The 15,561-nt window shown below is 35.6% G+C and overlaps 2 pseudogenes; one reads left to right on the top strand and one right to left on the bottom strand.

The window, feature by feature from the left end:
- The first annotated feature begins 421 nt into the window (after window positions 1–421).
- On the top strand, window positions 422–520 carry LOC132272027 (small nucleolar RNA R71; annotated as a pseudogene).
- Window positions 521–13,292: 12,772 nt separating this feature from the next.
- On the bottom strand, window positions 13,293–13,390 carry LOC132272139 (small nucleolar RNA R71; annotated as a pseudogene).
- Between the last annotated feature and the right edge of the window lie 2,171 nt (window positions 13,391–15,561).

Here is a 15,561-nt window from a genome sequence, read left to right as displayed (position 1 = left end):
CATGATGCTCACTTTGCACGTGTCTATGGGGACAATTGGAAGTAGAATGTAAAACACTTGAACAAGTCATACATGTCTCATTGGATGCATGATGGAAATGGTTAGGGATGGAAGATACTTGATTTGCCGAGTTTTGGTTGATCAAGAATTGGTCAAACCTTTGAGATAAGGATTTCATCTCGGTAGCTATTTCATTGGAATGGTCAACTTGATGTAAACCAACACTCTTCCTTCCATTGAATTCCTACCATTCTTGGAAGATAAAGTTCGATGCAAAGAATTCTCACTCATGCTCTCATAAAGACACCACAGGTCATCCTCATACCTATCAATGTAAGAGCCACCCATAGAAGCATTAACCATGCCCTTGTAATTGTCCGATAAGCTCTCAAAGAAATATTAAACTAATTGCTATTTGGGCATGTCATGATGTGGACACTTCCTAAGCAATTCATTGAATCTTTCCCATGCCTCATAGAACATTTCCCCATCCCCGTGTGAAAACTCTTGAATTGAAGTTCTCATAGCATTGGTCTTAGAAACCGGATAGTATTTCTTCAAAAACTCTTGTTGCATTTCTACTGAAGAAGTTATTGAAAAAGGCCTAAGATTTTTAAACCAATATTTTACCTTATCTTTAAGGGTGAATGAAAAATGTTTAAGTCTTAAGACCTCTTCCAGCATGTTCGTGTATCTAATGGTGGAACATACTTCAAGAAACTCATCCAAATGCTTGTAAGGTTCTTCACTTGGAAGTCCATGATAGTTAGGAAGCATTTGAATGGTTTGTGGTTTGATCTCATAGTGGTGTGCTCTAAATGGTGGCAATTGAATGCATGTGGGTGCATTGTATTTATTAGGCACATAGTGATCTCTTAAAGCAAGGGGAGGATTAGCAATTGGAGGTGTAATATGGGCACCTTGATTTCCTTGAATGATGGGAGGTGGTGGAGCATAGATTGGCCTTGGCATTCCCAATGGAACTTGGCCTTGTTGTTGTGGTGGGTGAACAAATGGCCTCAGCATGCCTAATGCTACTTGCATGTTATCATGATGCACATTGGGGTGGAGGATACCTTGTTGGTCTATGTGACCAAGGTCCTCCACATGGTCTTCATTATGTCCTTCCATTGATGAAATGAATTGACTAGAACTTCCTCTTCCCCTAGGGTTTCGAACAACGGATTCAAGATGAAAATTTTGAGGGATAAGAGTGGGTTTCAATGATCTACGACCATGCATGCACAATGCAACACAACAAGCAATAATGACAAACACTTCACCTTCATAACAAATCAACAATCAACAAACTTCCTCCACATACAATGATCCCATACTCCCATGCTATCAACAATATGCAAAGAAAAGTAAGTTGCCTCCACGTGGGCTCACGATTTATCTAAGAATTGAAATATAAGCCTCTACGCGGGCCAACGATTTAACAAGAGATTGAGTCAAGAAAGAGCTCACAAAGGGTCATTTAGCACTTCAATTCAATTTTCAATTTTAGCCTTGCAAATTTTTTTGATTTTGCCTTTTTCCTTTGCTTTTGCTTAGCTCCTTTACTTGGATGCTCCTAGGCTCACCTTCTTTTCAATGCACCTAGTCAAATAAGAACCAACACAATAAGTAATCAAAATGAAAATGAAAACAAAGTAAAGACATGATCAAAAGAGTACTAATTCCTAATTGATTCCACAAATACGACGTTGCCTTCAATCAATCCCCAGCAACGGCGCCAAAAACTTGGTGTTTATCGCAATCCGACCCAAAGTTTGTGCACTAAAAGATAGTGGTGTAGAGCTATGATGAATGTGGCCAAGTTTTATATTTAGAAATTGCCACTATTATCTTTCACTAAAAATATAGCTAAGGCAAGTAGGGATCATCCCAAGGGATTGGTGGGTCGTACTAGGTTGTGGAATCAAGATTAGGGTTAGTAGGTCGAGTGATCAAAAGATTGGTTGGTGGTTGAATTACACTAAAATGCAATTTAAACTAAAGTAGGCAATTAAATGTAATAGAGAGAAAATAAGAGAGAGATCTTGGGGTTTAGAGATCACCACTAAACATAGCTTTTCTACATCCTTAATGAATGATTGATGAGGGGAAAAACATGTATTGTAACAAAGTGTGTGTGTATGGTTGTTTCAACAAGTATGGATTGACAAATTAAGGATATATTGTCTAAGCAACATGGTAGATAGCACAACATATCAAATTAAGCCATTAATCCTTTTTTTAAGCTCACAACCAAACACATCACAAGGTTAGCGATATGTGCTACTTGCTTTAAGTATGGAACATCAAACAACAAGCATGGATTGTCCTCCCATTTAACATCTAAACTACAACTACACTACAATTAAGCTAATGACATGAAATTAAACTAATTAAACTAAGGGAGAGGTACAATCGATCAAAAAATGAGTATGAACCATCTAATAAACCACAAGAACATTCCATTAAGCACTATGTCTTAACAATCTCTAGATCTATAGCATTAATACACATAGACATGCAACAATAATACAAGAAATAGAGACAAACATATGAACATCTATTCTAGCATACATAGCCATATGGATAGAATGAAATGATCAATTGGAAGCATTAAACCATACAAATCATTAAATAAATAAGATTTATATATATATAAGTGTCAAAACATGTATCACAATACAAATCCCCTCAAAAATACATAAATCAAGATGTAGAAAGCATGCTTAGGGTTAACTCTAGCCCCAGGAGGATGTCTAGCCACTCATGGATGGTGTCCTCCAACCCTCAAGGGCTAACTCCATGGTAGAGATTGCTCATCTTCCTGGTTGATAGAAGAACTCCAAGCTTGTGTCTCTAGTCTCTTCCTTTCTTTTCTTCTTCACTAAGATATGAAAATTGTGCCTCTCAAGTTTATCAAAAGTCTTTAGTCTCCTCTCTCAAAAAGTGGCTAGTATTCCTTATATAGGTAGGTCAAATATCACCCCAAATATAGGCTCATACACCAATATTCCTCCAATGATTGGATATGAGACAACTTTTAATGAGCTGGAATTTGGATTTTCTCAGGATTTGGGAAGTTCGATAGATCGAACTTGTGGTGAGATTGATCGAACATGGCTGAGATCTATCGAATTGAAGCTGGATCGATCCTCTATGGCGGCGCCTTTTGGATAAAAATAAATCTGAGATATTTTGAAGATATTTTTGGGAAAAGGACAAAAGTGGTTGGTAGGGTGGTACAGCTGGATAAGATCTAGCATGTAGATAAGGACAAGAAAGTTCGATCGATCAGAGAATCAAGTTGGATCGATCGAACTTTGAGATCTTTGAATAGGGACAAACATTACTCAGATCTATCTTGAAGTGCTAAGATCGATGAAAGTTGGATCGATCGAACTTTTCTTGAGATTGATTGAAGTTGCTGAAATTCCACCATTTGATTCATCCCAGAATTGCTTCATTTCTGCTCTTATTTGGCTGAGTTTGCTTATTTTAAGGATAAGTACCTAAAAATGGAAATAACATGAAATCAATACAAAGTGGGAAAATAAGATAGATAAAGGTTCTAGAATACCTAAGCTTAAGGGGTTTAAATGCGCACTTTTCAACGATCATCAACAACCAAGTTTGAATTCACAAGATCATAGCACTAATTACAATTAATAATCCCCAAAATTGAAAGACATAGTTTAATTACGCAAGCTTAGGGCTCATCCAAGCCCTAAGTGAAGAACTAGAAACTTATGGAGAAGGTAGATGTCATCAAGGTAGGTTCATAATCCATCTCCAAACTTTAGCTCATATTCGTCTTCTTCTTCTTCCTTGGTTAAAACCCTAGAGAGAGTGTGTGTATGACTGTAGCGAGAGAATGTCCCAAAATATCCTAATCTAATTCTAATCCTTGCCAAATGCCCAACTTTCTTTGCCAAAATGGGCTAATTCCTTTATATATGTGGCTTTAATGACCTCAAATTAGTTAGACCTCGTGCACTAGGATCCCAAATTATTACACCACGAGCCCCTTTGAATTAAGGCTTCAATTCTGTTTTTCATAGATTTTGAGGTAAGTTCGATCGATCATGATAAGTGCTGAAATATTACACATTTCAGCCCTAAATTAAGGTATTTTAGACCTTGCATCTATCTTTATTTTCCCGTTTCAGTCCTAATTTGTGTTTTTCTCAATTTCAGTTCAATAAGGTTCAAACGGGCTAAAAACAGTTCATTAAAGCCTTTTTGGAGTCAAGTAAATGGACCGAGAAAAATTTAGAAAAGTTCAGAAAATCTGCCAAAAGGGCCTACGATCGATCGTGAATTCCTTACGATCGATCACAAGACCATATCATCGATCGTGCCACGTCAGCAATCGAATAAGTCTGCCATACAATCATTACGATCAATCGCAAGGAATTCACGAACGATTGCAGTCCTTATCAGCGTCAGCTCATCAAATAAGGCATCCAGTTGTCAAGATAAGAAGGCCACGTCAGCACGATCGATCGTAGGGAACTTACGATTGATTGTAAATTTCTGCGATCGATCGTAACTGTGCTGGCAGCGAGCTATTTTTTTTCCCGATTTCGCCTGATCTTCACCTACCAAATGGCTATGGGATTGAATTATTTTGGGGCTTATTTCTGACCTGATTTGGGCTCAAAAGGGGCTTATATAAAAAGGGAATTGAACCATTTTGTAAAGGGGAGCTAATATTTCATTAGATAGATTTTTTTATTACATAGTTTCTCTCTCTAAAATTAGGGTTTTAGGGAAAAAAGGTAAGAACATCTCTAGATCTCTAGGGGTTCAAGCAAGAAGATCAAAAGGAAGAAGATGAAGCCATGTTTGGGGATTGCCCTTGAGGGTTCCATGACCACATCCACCTCCTCAATGAGTGGCTAGACTTCTCCTTAGGGCTTGGATGAACCCTAAGCTTATAATCTAAACCCTTGTCTTTATCTTTTTAGGGAATTTATTATTGTAATGGATGCTACAGCCTTGTGTATATATAAATCTTGGTGTTTCCTATGATTTCTATGGCTAAATTTTTCCTATTAATTCTCTAAATTGGTTGCATGTCTATGTGTGATTAATTGAGGATTATGTCTCTACACTAGATACCTTTGTCATTTGGATTTAGTGATGGCTATGCATGATTTTTATTAGATGGATTTGTTAATTAATTTGATAGATTATGCTTATGCTTGATAGATTGCACTACACCTCTAGCTTAATTGTAGTTTAATTACATTTTAATTATAGTTAGGTAGACAATCCATGCTTGAATTTGGTAATCCATGCATATTTGTTGCAAATTGTATTATTCACTAGATGTGTGCTACAATTGCTGATTAATTAGATGGTTTATACTTAGACTTGATGAATTGCACTACAACTTAATTCATGCTTATAGTTTGGTAGACAATTCATGCTTGAATTTGATATCCATGCTCATTATTGCAATTAGTACCCACATTTTGTTATAACATAATTTTTCCCCAATTAGATGAAGGCTTTTGGTTTAGTGAATGAGCTTAGTGGTGATTCCTACATCCTAAAACTCCTCTCCTAACTCTAAAACTCTACTTATTTTAGTTGAATTTACATTGCATGTTTTAAGTTTAATTGCAGTTTAATCAAACCAAACCAACTCTCTTTAGAATCTCATTAGCACTAAAATTCAATTTGATTCTAACACATGTTCAATCTCTTGGGACGATCCATTCTCACTATAATTCATTGTATTAGTGTTAAGTGGCTTTTATAAATATTAAAAGTTGATGCCCATTTAGCACATTTCTAAATTTCTTCAAAGTAACACATTTTTATGCACACGCACGGGTCGCATCAGATCATGAGAATGCTTCGATCGATCACAGGTAGGTGGAAGATATTTATGTGGATAAGGACAAAGCTCGAGATATTTATGAAGATAAGAACAAAGTCTTCGATCGATCATGGGATGGTTGGATCAATCACAAATGATGGGAGATATTTATTTGGATAAGGATAATGGCATTTATTTGGATAAGAACAAGGCCTTCAATCCTTCTATGGTTTTGGCTAGATCGATCTGGTGAGATCGATCATGGCTTGGCTCGATTGATCCAACGGAAATTTTCAGCTTCAGCCTCCTCTTTGCTCCATCTTTTCCCCAAGACTTTGGTTAACTTTCCCAAGGTTCCAAAAGATCAAAGTTAGCTCATTTCAACCTTATGCACCTAAAAAGGGGAAAAACATAAAATAAGACTAAAACGGGAAAATAAAGATAGAATAAGGTTCTAATATACTCAAGATTATGGAAATGTGCATATTTCAGCACTTAACAGCTGGTTTTTTAATCTTATCTTGTATTACAAATTGAGTATTGATGGTTGTAACCTTTTATATGTATTGTTTATGAGCTGAGAGTGCTCATTGTGTCCAAACAAGGGTGATGTGGACATAGGGAGTGTAGTGTGAACTTAGGGGTGCTAGTGTGTGTGTAGAGGCTGCGAAAACTAGTGTTTCAACTTGTACAAGAGTGTGTGTAGAGTGTGAGACAGATGAGTGTGTAACTATTTGCATAAAACTAGTGGAGACATTATTAACTGAGGCCAAGAACCAAGATTTTTTTCCCTAATTAAGAAGGATTTTCCTTGTAACTGAACCATGTACTTATGATTACTTGAAAGACTTAACAAATTGTCATTAGCCTATCTATATTGTATCCATTTAATTGATCAAGCTATAGAAGAAGTTAATAAAAGAACCAATTCAACCCCCTCATGATTCATCACAACCCATTAGAGCATCAGAGATGAGCGTATAGAGAAGCCATCACATAGAAAGCACATATCCTTGGATCAACCTTTCTGATGAATAAAGAACCTTAACGAAGTAAGGAACAGTGATAGATAAAGAGAGGAAAATAGACTTATTAAGAAAGTCCATTAATTATAAATTCATAATCTTATTTTCTATTATTTATAATATTCGTGGACTATTTCAAATGCACTATTGAAGAAACTCAATCGAATGTTTTATTTTACATTTTTATCAGTTTTTTTTGTTTTTTTTTTTTTTTTTTTTTTTTTTTTTTTTTTTTTTTTTTTTTGACACCCAAATTATATGGGAGTTATAATTATGTCAGAAAAACTAGTTTAATTATATAAAGAAAAGAAACTAATAGCTCTAATGGAGGAGTATGTTTAATAGATGGTCCAGAGGTTTGTAATATTTTATTTTCTTTGAAAATATTTAGCATAAATTATTGTCATTCATCATTAAAAAAATAGTAATTGTAAAATCTGTAATTATGGATTTGTGGCTGAATTCTATTTAAAAAATAAAATAATCAGAATGAGATTATACATATATTAGATAAATAGTTATATATTACCAAATTTGAAAGATCAAGTACACAGTATTTAAGTAACACGTATGCAAAATATGATTATTAAATTTTAAAAAAAGTAACTTAGAAAATGAAGATAAGCAATAAATTTGAAGACAACAGTATTGTAGAAATTAAAATTTTAGTGGGCTTTGGTTTTGACAAATTGACCCATTAAATATGGGTTTAATGTTTAATTAAGTTATTTAACTGGCCCAAGTGGTCCACTTAAATTATTTAATTAGCCCAACCCAGATGATTAAATAAAGATAATTATTCCTAATAAAATATATTTGGAATAATTATTTTGAAGGATAATTATCATAATATAATCGGCCCGGCCCAGTTATGATTTTATACTTATCAGGAAATGACACGTGTCATCATCCTATTTATCCAAGAAGCTTATAAATAGAGGCTTGAAGGAAAAAGGAAGGGGACACAAATTCAAAAATTCAGAGGCTCAGAAATCCAGAGAGTTCAGAAATTCAAATACAAAAATTTAGAATTCAAAGGTCTAGAAATTGAGAGACTCAGAAATCTAGAGGGTCCAGAAATTGAGACAGACACAAATTCAGAATTCAAAAGTCCAAAAATCCAGAGACTCAAAAGTCAGAGACACAAATTCAAAATCCAAACCCAAAAGCAAAGAACATCAAGCACATCAAATCGTGCCCTTTTTGTAATGACCCGGTCATTTACCTCCCTTTCTTTTTTCTCAAATTTTATGGATATAATTTTTTTCATTTAATTTTCATTTCTGAGTTTGGTTTCTCATCACTTAGTGTCATCTCAACTGCTCGGAAGTGGTTTTTAAGACTCTTTCGTTTGGATTGACAACTTCCTTTGAGGACCGAGTCATTTCCACATTTTTACTTTTCGGGCGCTATTCATTTTTCGTCATTTTCCCTATTCTGTCTTTTCCCCGTTGGTCACTTCTTGACACAACCTCACTTTTCATGCTCGGAGTTGATTTCTGACTTCACTTATCTTCATTCTATATGGTTTCCACAAAGTACATATCTTTACTTTTGCGGAAAAGTACTCTGGTCGCTCCTAGTGTCCATAGAGGCATAGATGCACAGTTCTTCAGAATATTTTTCTTTTCTTAGGGTGTTTTTCATAAATATCTTTTGAAGATATTTTATTTCAGGAGTTTTTAACAAAATATCTTTTGGAACATATTTTCATTCTGGGCAGTTTTGTAGTTAACCCTTTTTATAGGGGCCATTGTGCAATTAACGAAAGTTATTGCAAAATATCTTGTTTTGAGCCTGGATCCTCATACGGGATTCATTTTCACATTTCATCGAGTCATGTACTCTTACAATTTCCTCTCGATTGTTTTCCCCAATTTTAGGGATTTCTGACCCCGGTTGCCGCCGAATTTGTTTTATGGCATATCTCTCTGCTTGGGACTCGATTTTTGACGCTTTTTCTTCTGTTGTACATATTTTCTCATTTCAGTTCTTTTTTGTTCATGGAGTTTTGCCGTTTGAGTGCGTTTGCTGAAATTCTACTTTTCTGGACCCGGCAGGACCCGTTCGGGGCACTTTTAGGGTTTTCCTATAAATAGAATGTCTTAAAGTGAAAAGTCACTTTTCCACAATCTTCTTACCCCTCTTGCCCGGCAGCCATGGGAGCCCAAGGGGCTGCCTTCACTCTTTCTTCTCCTCCACTTGATTTCCTTGGTAGAAAATCTTCGGCCTTAACATTTATCGTAGGCCTCGTCGTGTTCTACCTTTCCCCCTTATTAGAACCCATTTCAGACCATTTTTGAGTTCAGGTTTCAAGTTCAAGTTTGGATTTTTATGGTACCTCCTTGGTGTTTAATGTTCCTCTCGTTGTCCCCGACATAACTTAGGAGTATCGTAGGATTCAGAGCATTTTTCTTTCGATGGGGATTTGAGATTTCATCTCAAATGGAGGTAAGGGGTGTTATAATTTATATTCTTGATGTATTGCATGCTATTGATGCTTATTTAACTCATTTACATGTCTTTGAATTAAATCTTGAGATTTTATTATTTATTTTTCTAGTATGAGATTTGATTTTCCCAGTTGGTTGTAGCTTGGTTTAAACATGTGGCATGATAGAATATTACCTCTTGACATGTTAATTGACATATATTAACTTGAGAGCATTTGGACAAGTATTGAAGTTTTTATTTAATATTTTTCTAGAATGAAATTTAATTCATATGGCCTTATCTAGCTTGAAATCAATGTGTGATGTCATATTATATTAGGCCTTAGCATGCTCTTCAACATAAGTGAATTTGAGAGTAATCGGAGGTGTTTTAAAACCTAGAGACAAGTAATTAATTTGATTAATTAATTTATTCCAAGTGCACTATTCACTCCACTAGATTTCCGACTTGACATTCTTGATGTGCATGCCATATACTTTCACATATATTATTTTGAGAATTTTTGGACAACTATGATTTCTAGAGAAATTAATTAATTAGGTTAATTAATTTCTAGTTAGTGTTCTAATGAGTTAGACTTGTATTTCATGGGGCTTTTGTCTTTTTATCATGTATCTTGACTTGTTGCAACTTAGCTTCATTAATGTAATTGATAAACTTGTACCCTTGCATTAGAATGATTTAATTATTCAAGTGTTGTTAAACAAATCATTAAATCATTAATCTTACACTAGTGGTATTTTTGCATCAATGGATTCTATGTGCTATATATATATCCTAGTTCGTAGTCTATGTAAATGCATACTATAAATTCTTGACATTTCACATGCCATGATAGTTGCGAACTTAGGGCATGATGATGAGTGCTGAAAAGTGCACATTTAAACCCCTTAAGCTTGAGTATTCTAGGACATTTATCTATCTTACTTTCCTGTTTTAGACTAATTTCGTGTTATTACCCTTTTCAGGTGCTTATCCCAAAAATAAGTCAATTCAGCCAAATAAGAGCATTAAAGAAGTTAACTCAAGCTGAATGGAAGAAAGGAGCACAGTGGAAGCTAAATGAAGCAAAGTATAGGAATTCAGCATGTTCGATCGATCTCAGCATTTCTTCGATCGATCGAAAGTTCATAGATCTAAACAGTTCAAGATGGATCCAAGCCCTTGTCCTTATCCAAAAGAATCCAATAAGTTCGATCGATCCAACATTTCCTAGATCGATCGAAATGATTCGATCTTATCCACACCTACCACCCACCTACCACTTTTGTCTTCTTCCCAAAAATATCCCAAAATATATCAGAGATTTGTCTTTATTCAAAAAGGTGCTGCCAAGGATAATCGATCTCTGCAGTATTCAATGGATCTCAGCCAAGTTTAATCGATCTTAACACAGTTCGATCAATCGAACCTCCTCAAGTCCCAAAAAAAATAGATTCCAGCTCATTAAAAGTTGGCTCATGGTGCAATCATTGGAGGGAATTTGGTGTACGAGCCTAGACCATTGGGTGTGACACTTGACCTACCTATATAAGGATTTTGAGCCATTTTTACATCATAACTTGTAATATTCAACATAACTTGTAACATTCAACATAACTTGTATTTTTCTTATCTTGGAGAGGAGGTTAGAGATTAGAGAGCTTTACACATTTTGGGAGTTCTTCCATTCTTCTAGGGTTTCCATCAAGAAGGAGGTCATTCTTACCATGGAGACAGCCCTTGAGGGTTGGATGACTACTTCAATGAGTGGCTAGACATCTACTTGGGTCTAGAGTAGCCCCTAAGTTTGCTTCCTAGACTTAGTTCTTTGTATATTTTTGGGGATTTATTTGTAACAATGTTTTGATCTTGGATTTATATATATATCTTGTGGTTTCTACTTGATTTGTATTGATGCTTTCAATTAATTATCTACTTCTAACCATATATCTATGTATGCTAGAATGGATGATTCATGTGCTTTTCTCTAGATTTAGTGGAATTTATGCATGTCTATGTATATAGATGAAGTTAATCTAGAGATGGTCAAAACATAGAGCTTAATTGAACACTCTTGCAATTTATTTAATGGTTTACATTTGTTTCTTGATGGATTGTATCACACCTTTAACTTACTTAGTTTAATTTCATGTCTTTAGTGTAGATGTAGTGTAGTTGTTTTAAATTCATAGATAGGTGGACAATCTACTCTTGTTCTTTGGTATTCCATACTTATGAATGCATTAGGTGTATGTTTCTAGATAGTTGTGTGTGCATAAATTATGGTTACATTGAATGGATTTTGGTCTCATTTGATAGGTTGTGCTTTCCATTTGATTTGGCTTGACAATCTATGCTTATTTTCCATCCATGCCTAGCTTCAATTAATGTTACACACGCACACAAGTTACAAGTTAATTTCCCCAATAATATACAATTGCTAGTGTCTAATGAAGTCAAGCTTAGTGGTGAGCTCTAGTAGCCCAAATCCTCCCCTCTATATCTTTCTCTACTTTATTAATCATTGAATTTTGTTTACTTTAATTTCATTTGCATAATAGCTTAATCAATCAATCCAATCAATTTTTGATCACTCGACCTACTAACCATATATATTGTTTCCATTGCAAAGGCACCCATAATCCCTTGGGACGATCCCTACTCACCCTAGCTATATTTTTAGTTAAAGGTAGTAGTGGCTTTTACAAATTTAAAACTTGGCCACATTGCACACTTACACTCTTAGTTCATCTTTTTGCAAACTTGATCTGACGACCACCAAGTTTTTGGCGCCATTGCCGGGAATTTAATTGGCAATGCCGTGTTTTGGAAACAAATAGGAATTAGTACTCTTTTGATCGTGTATTTTCTTTATTTTCTTCTTAGTTACTTATTGTGTTTGTTCTTGATTGACTAGGTGCATTGAGTGAAGGAAGTTGAGCAAAGGAGAATTCAAAGCAAGGAGCTAAGCAAGGCAAAATGACTAAAAATCTAAAAAATTGCAAAGCAAAGTAAGGCTAGAAAGTTGAAAGTTATATTGAAATGCTTAAGGACCCTTTGTGAGCTCTTCCTAAACTCAATCTCTAGTTAAATCGTCGGCCCGCGTGGAGGCTTGTTTTTCATTTCTTAAATAGATTATGAGCCTATACGGAGGCAATTTACTTTTTTTTGCATATTGTTCAAGCATGGGAGTAAAGGATCATTGTATGTGAAGATTTGTTGATTTGTTAAGGGGGCGAAGTGTTTGTTTCTTGCTTATTTCTTGTTATTGTATTTGCTAGTGCATGCATGGTCGTAGGTCATTAAATCATACTCTTGTCCCTCTTAATTTTCATCTTGAATCGGTTGTTCGTAATCTTAGGGGAAGTGGTAGTTCTCACCACTCCATTTCATCAATGGAGGAGCAAAATAATGACCATGTGGAGGACCTTGGTTACATAGACCAACAAGGCATCCTCCACCCTAATGTGCATCATGAAAACATCCAAGTACCATTAGACATTCCTAGACCATTCATTCCACCACAACAACAAGGCCAAATTCCATTGGAAATGCCTCAACCAATCTTTACTCCACAACCTCCTATGGTTCAAGCTAACCACGGTATTCGAGTAGCACCACCGGTTGTAAATCCCCCTCTTACTTTAAGAGACCATTATGTGCCTAATGAATATAATGCACCTATTTGCATTCAATTGCCTCCATTTAGAGAACATCACTATAAAATCAAACCACAAACCATTCAAATGTTTCCTAATTGTCATGGACTTCCAAGTGAAGAACCCTATAAGCATTTGGATGAGTTTCTTAAAGTGTGTTCCACCGTGAAATACACGGACATGCGAGAAGAAGTGTTAAGACTCAAACTTTTTCCTTTTACCCTTAAAGACAAGACAAAATATTGGTTTAACAATCTTAGGCCTTTTTCGATAACTTCTTGGGCAGAATTGCAACAAGAATTCTTGAAGAAGTACTACCCGGTATCAAAGACCAATGGCATGAGAACTTTCATTCGTGAATTTTCTCAAGGGGATGGGGAAATGTTTCATGAGGCATGGGAAAGATTCAACGACTTGCTTAGGAAGTGCCCACATCATGACATACCAAAGTGGCAATTAGTTCAATATTTCTTTAAAAGTTTACCGGACAATCACAAGGGTATGGTTGATGCATCTATGGGTGGTTCCTATCTTGATAAGTATGAAAATGATGTGTGGCAATTGTATGAAAGTATGAGTGAAAATTCCATGCGTAGATCTTTGTCTTCTAAAAATGGTAAAAATCTAGGTGGAAGGAAGAATGTCGGCTTGTATCAAGTTGACAACTCCAATGATATAGCCGCTGAGATGAAATCCCTATCTCAAAGGTTTGATCAATTTTTGATCTACCCAACTTCGGCAAATCAAATGCCTTCCTCCCCTAATCATGTTCATCATCGTGCATCTAATGAATCATATATAACTTGTTCAAGTGTCTTACATTCTACTTCCAATTGTCTCCATAGACATGTGCAAAATGACAACCATGAGCAAGCAAATGCCATTTTTGCTAACCAAGGGAATAATCCCTATGGCAATCATTATAATCCAGGATGGAGGAACCATCTGAACTTTTCTTGGAAAAGCCAAGGGGAAGGCTCAAACCCTCCCCATAGTGGTTTTCAAGGGAAGTATGTTCAGCCTCTAATGCAAAGCCAAGGTTCCAAGGTTTTAGATCATCATCATATCAATCACATGGAAACCAATTCTCTAATTCTCATTTTCCAAATCAATCATATTCTCAAGGAAACTCTAGGAGTTCCGCTTTTGAAGAAAAAGTTTTGACCGCTTTTAGCACTCTAGAGGTGAACACTCAATTGCTTCATTCTCACTCTCAATCCATTGCTTAGCTAGAAACCCAAGTAGGGCAAATAGCTAGTACTTTAAATGCTAGAGAGAAAGGGAAAATGCCTTTGAATGCCCCACCAAAGCAACAATGTGTTGTGGAGACCCATTCCTAATCAGAAGGTCCCACAATTGAGCGTTTCAATGCGGTGACAACCTTGAGAAGTGGGAAGATTGTGGACAACCAAGTAGGTACGTCTAATGAAGAGAGTGAACCGGTGCAACCAAAAGTTGACACCCGTCCCGTTTCACATTTTATTCCTCCTTCATTGCATGTACATGATCATCATGTTGAGAAAGCATTGAAAAATGATTTGAAAGATGAATCAAAGCATGATTTGAAAAAGGACTTGAAAAATTCTTGTGTTGATGCTGTTTCAAAGAAAGATTTTGAAAAAGCTTTTGAGCCAAGTGCTCCATTTTCGGATGCCTTGAAATGATCTATTTATCTTGATAAACAAAAGACCAAGACCAATGAAATTATTAAAATGTTTAGACAAGTGAAGATTAATCTCCCACTTTTGGATGCAATTAAGCAAATTTCGGCTTATGCCAAGTTCTTAAAAGATCTTCGCATCCAAAAGAGGAAGAACAAAAGCCAAGCACCAAGAAAAGTGGTCTTGACCGAGCAAGTGAGTTCTATTTTGCAACATAATACTCTCCCAAAGTTCAAAGACCCCGGTTCACCTACTACTTCTTGCATCATTGGTGACCATATCATCAATCGGGCTCTCTTAGATTTAGGAGCAAGTGTTAATCTTCTTTCATACTCGGTATATGTCAAATTAGGCTTAGGAGACTTGAAACGGACGTCGGTAGTTTTAAAAATTGCCGACCGATTAATCAAAAGGCCTAGGGGTATCATTGATTTCATAAATAAATCTTATCGTGTTAATTGGTATGTCCCAATCATGTAAATTGCATTAATAATGTGATCTTTGTATTCTAGTATCATCTTGTCGTGGTGTATGGATTATCCCAACCTTGGTCAGTTTCATAGACATCGTGATTCATGTTGCTTCATGTTGATATGATTTAGGAATGATCCTATATAAACTTCTTGACTTAGATTCTATGTAGCATGGACTATATGTAATGATTTATATCACCATGTAAAATCTCTAAACTCTTAGATTTCAAGTGTTAGCTTTTAAAGTTCTAAGAACCTTGTCGTGTTATATGGAGTATTTCTCACCTTATTTAATTGCATAGACATTATGCTTACTTCGTGTATCTAGACCTCATTCAGTATACTTGAAACTGTGCACTTGCTTCTTGTATCTGGATTCCATTTAGTATACTCGTGTCTTGTATACTTGCTTTGTGTGTTTCCGATCTCGTTAGGTATACCTGTGTTTTGTATACTTACCTCGCACGTTTTCATCTTCGT

The sequence above is a fragment of the Cornus florida genome, unplaced genomic scaffold, assembly GCF_030987335.1.
Source record: "Cornus florida cultivar Cherokee Brave unplaced genomic scaffold, ASM3098733v1 CherokeeBrave_3.0.0_Hap2_Chr08, whole genome shotgun sequence".
Classification (NCBI taxonomy): Eukaryota; Viridiplantae; Streptophyta; class Magnoliopsida; order Cornales; family Cornaceae; genus Cornus; species Cornus florida.
The sequence above is the reverse complement of the archived record's forward strand: the minus strand, read 5'-3'. Positions and strand labels throughout refer to the sequence as shown.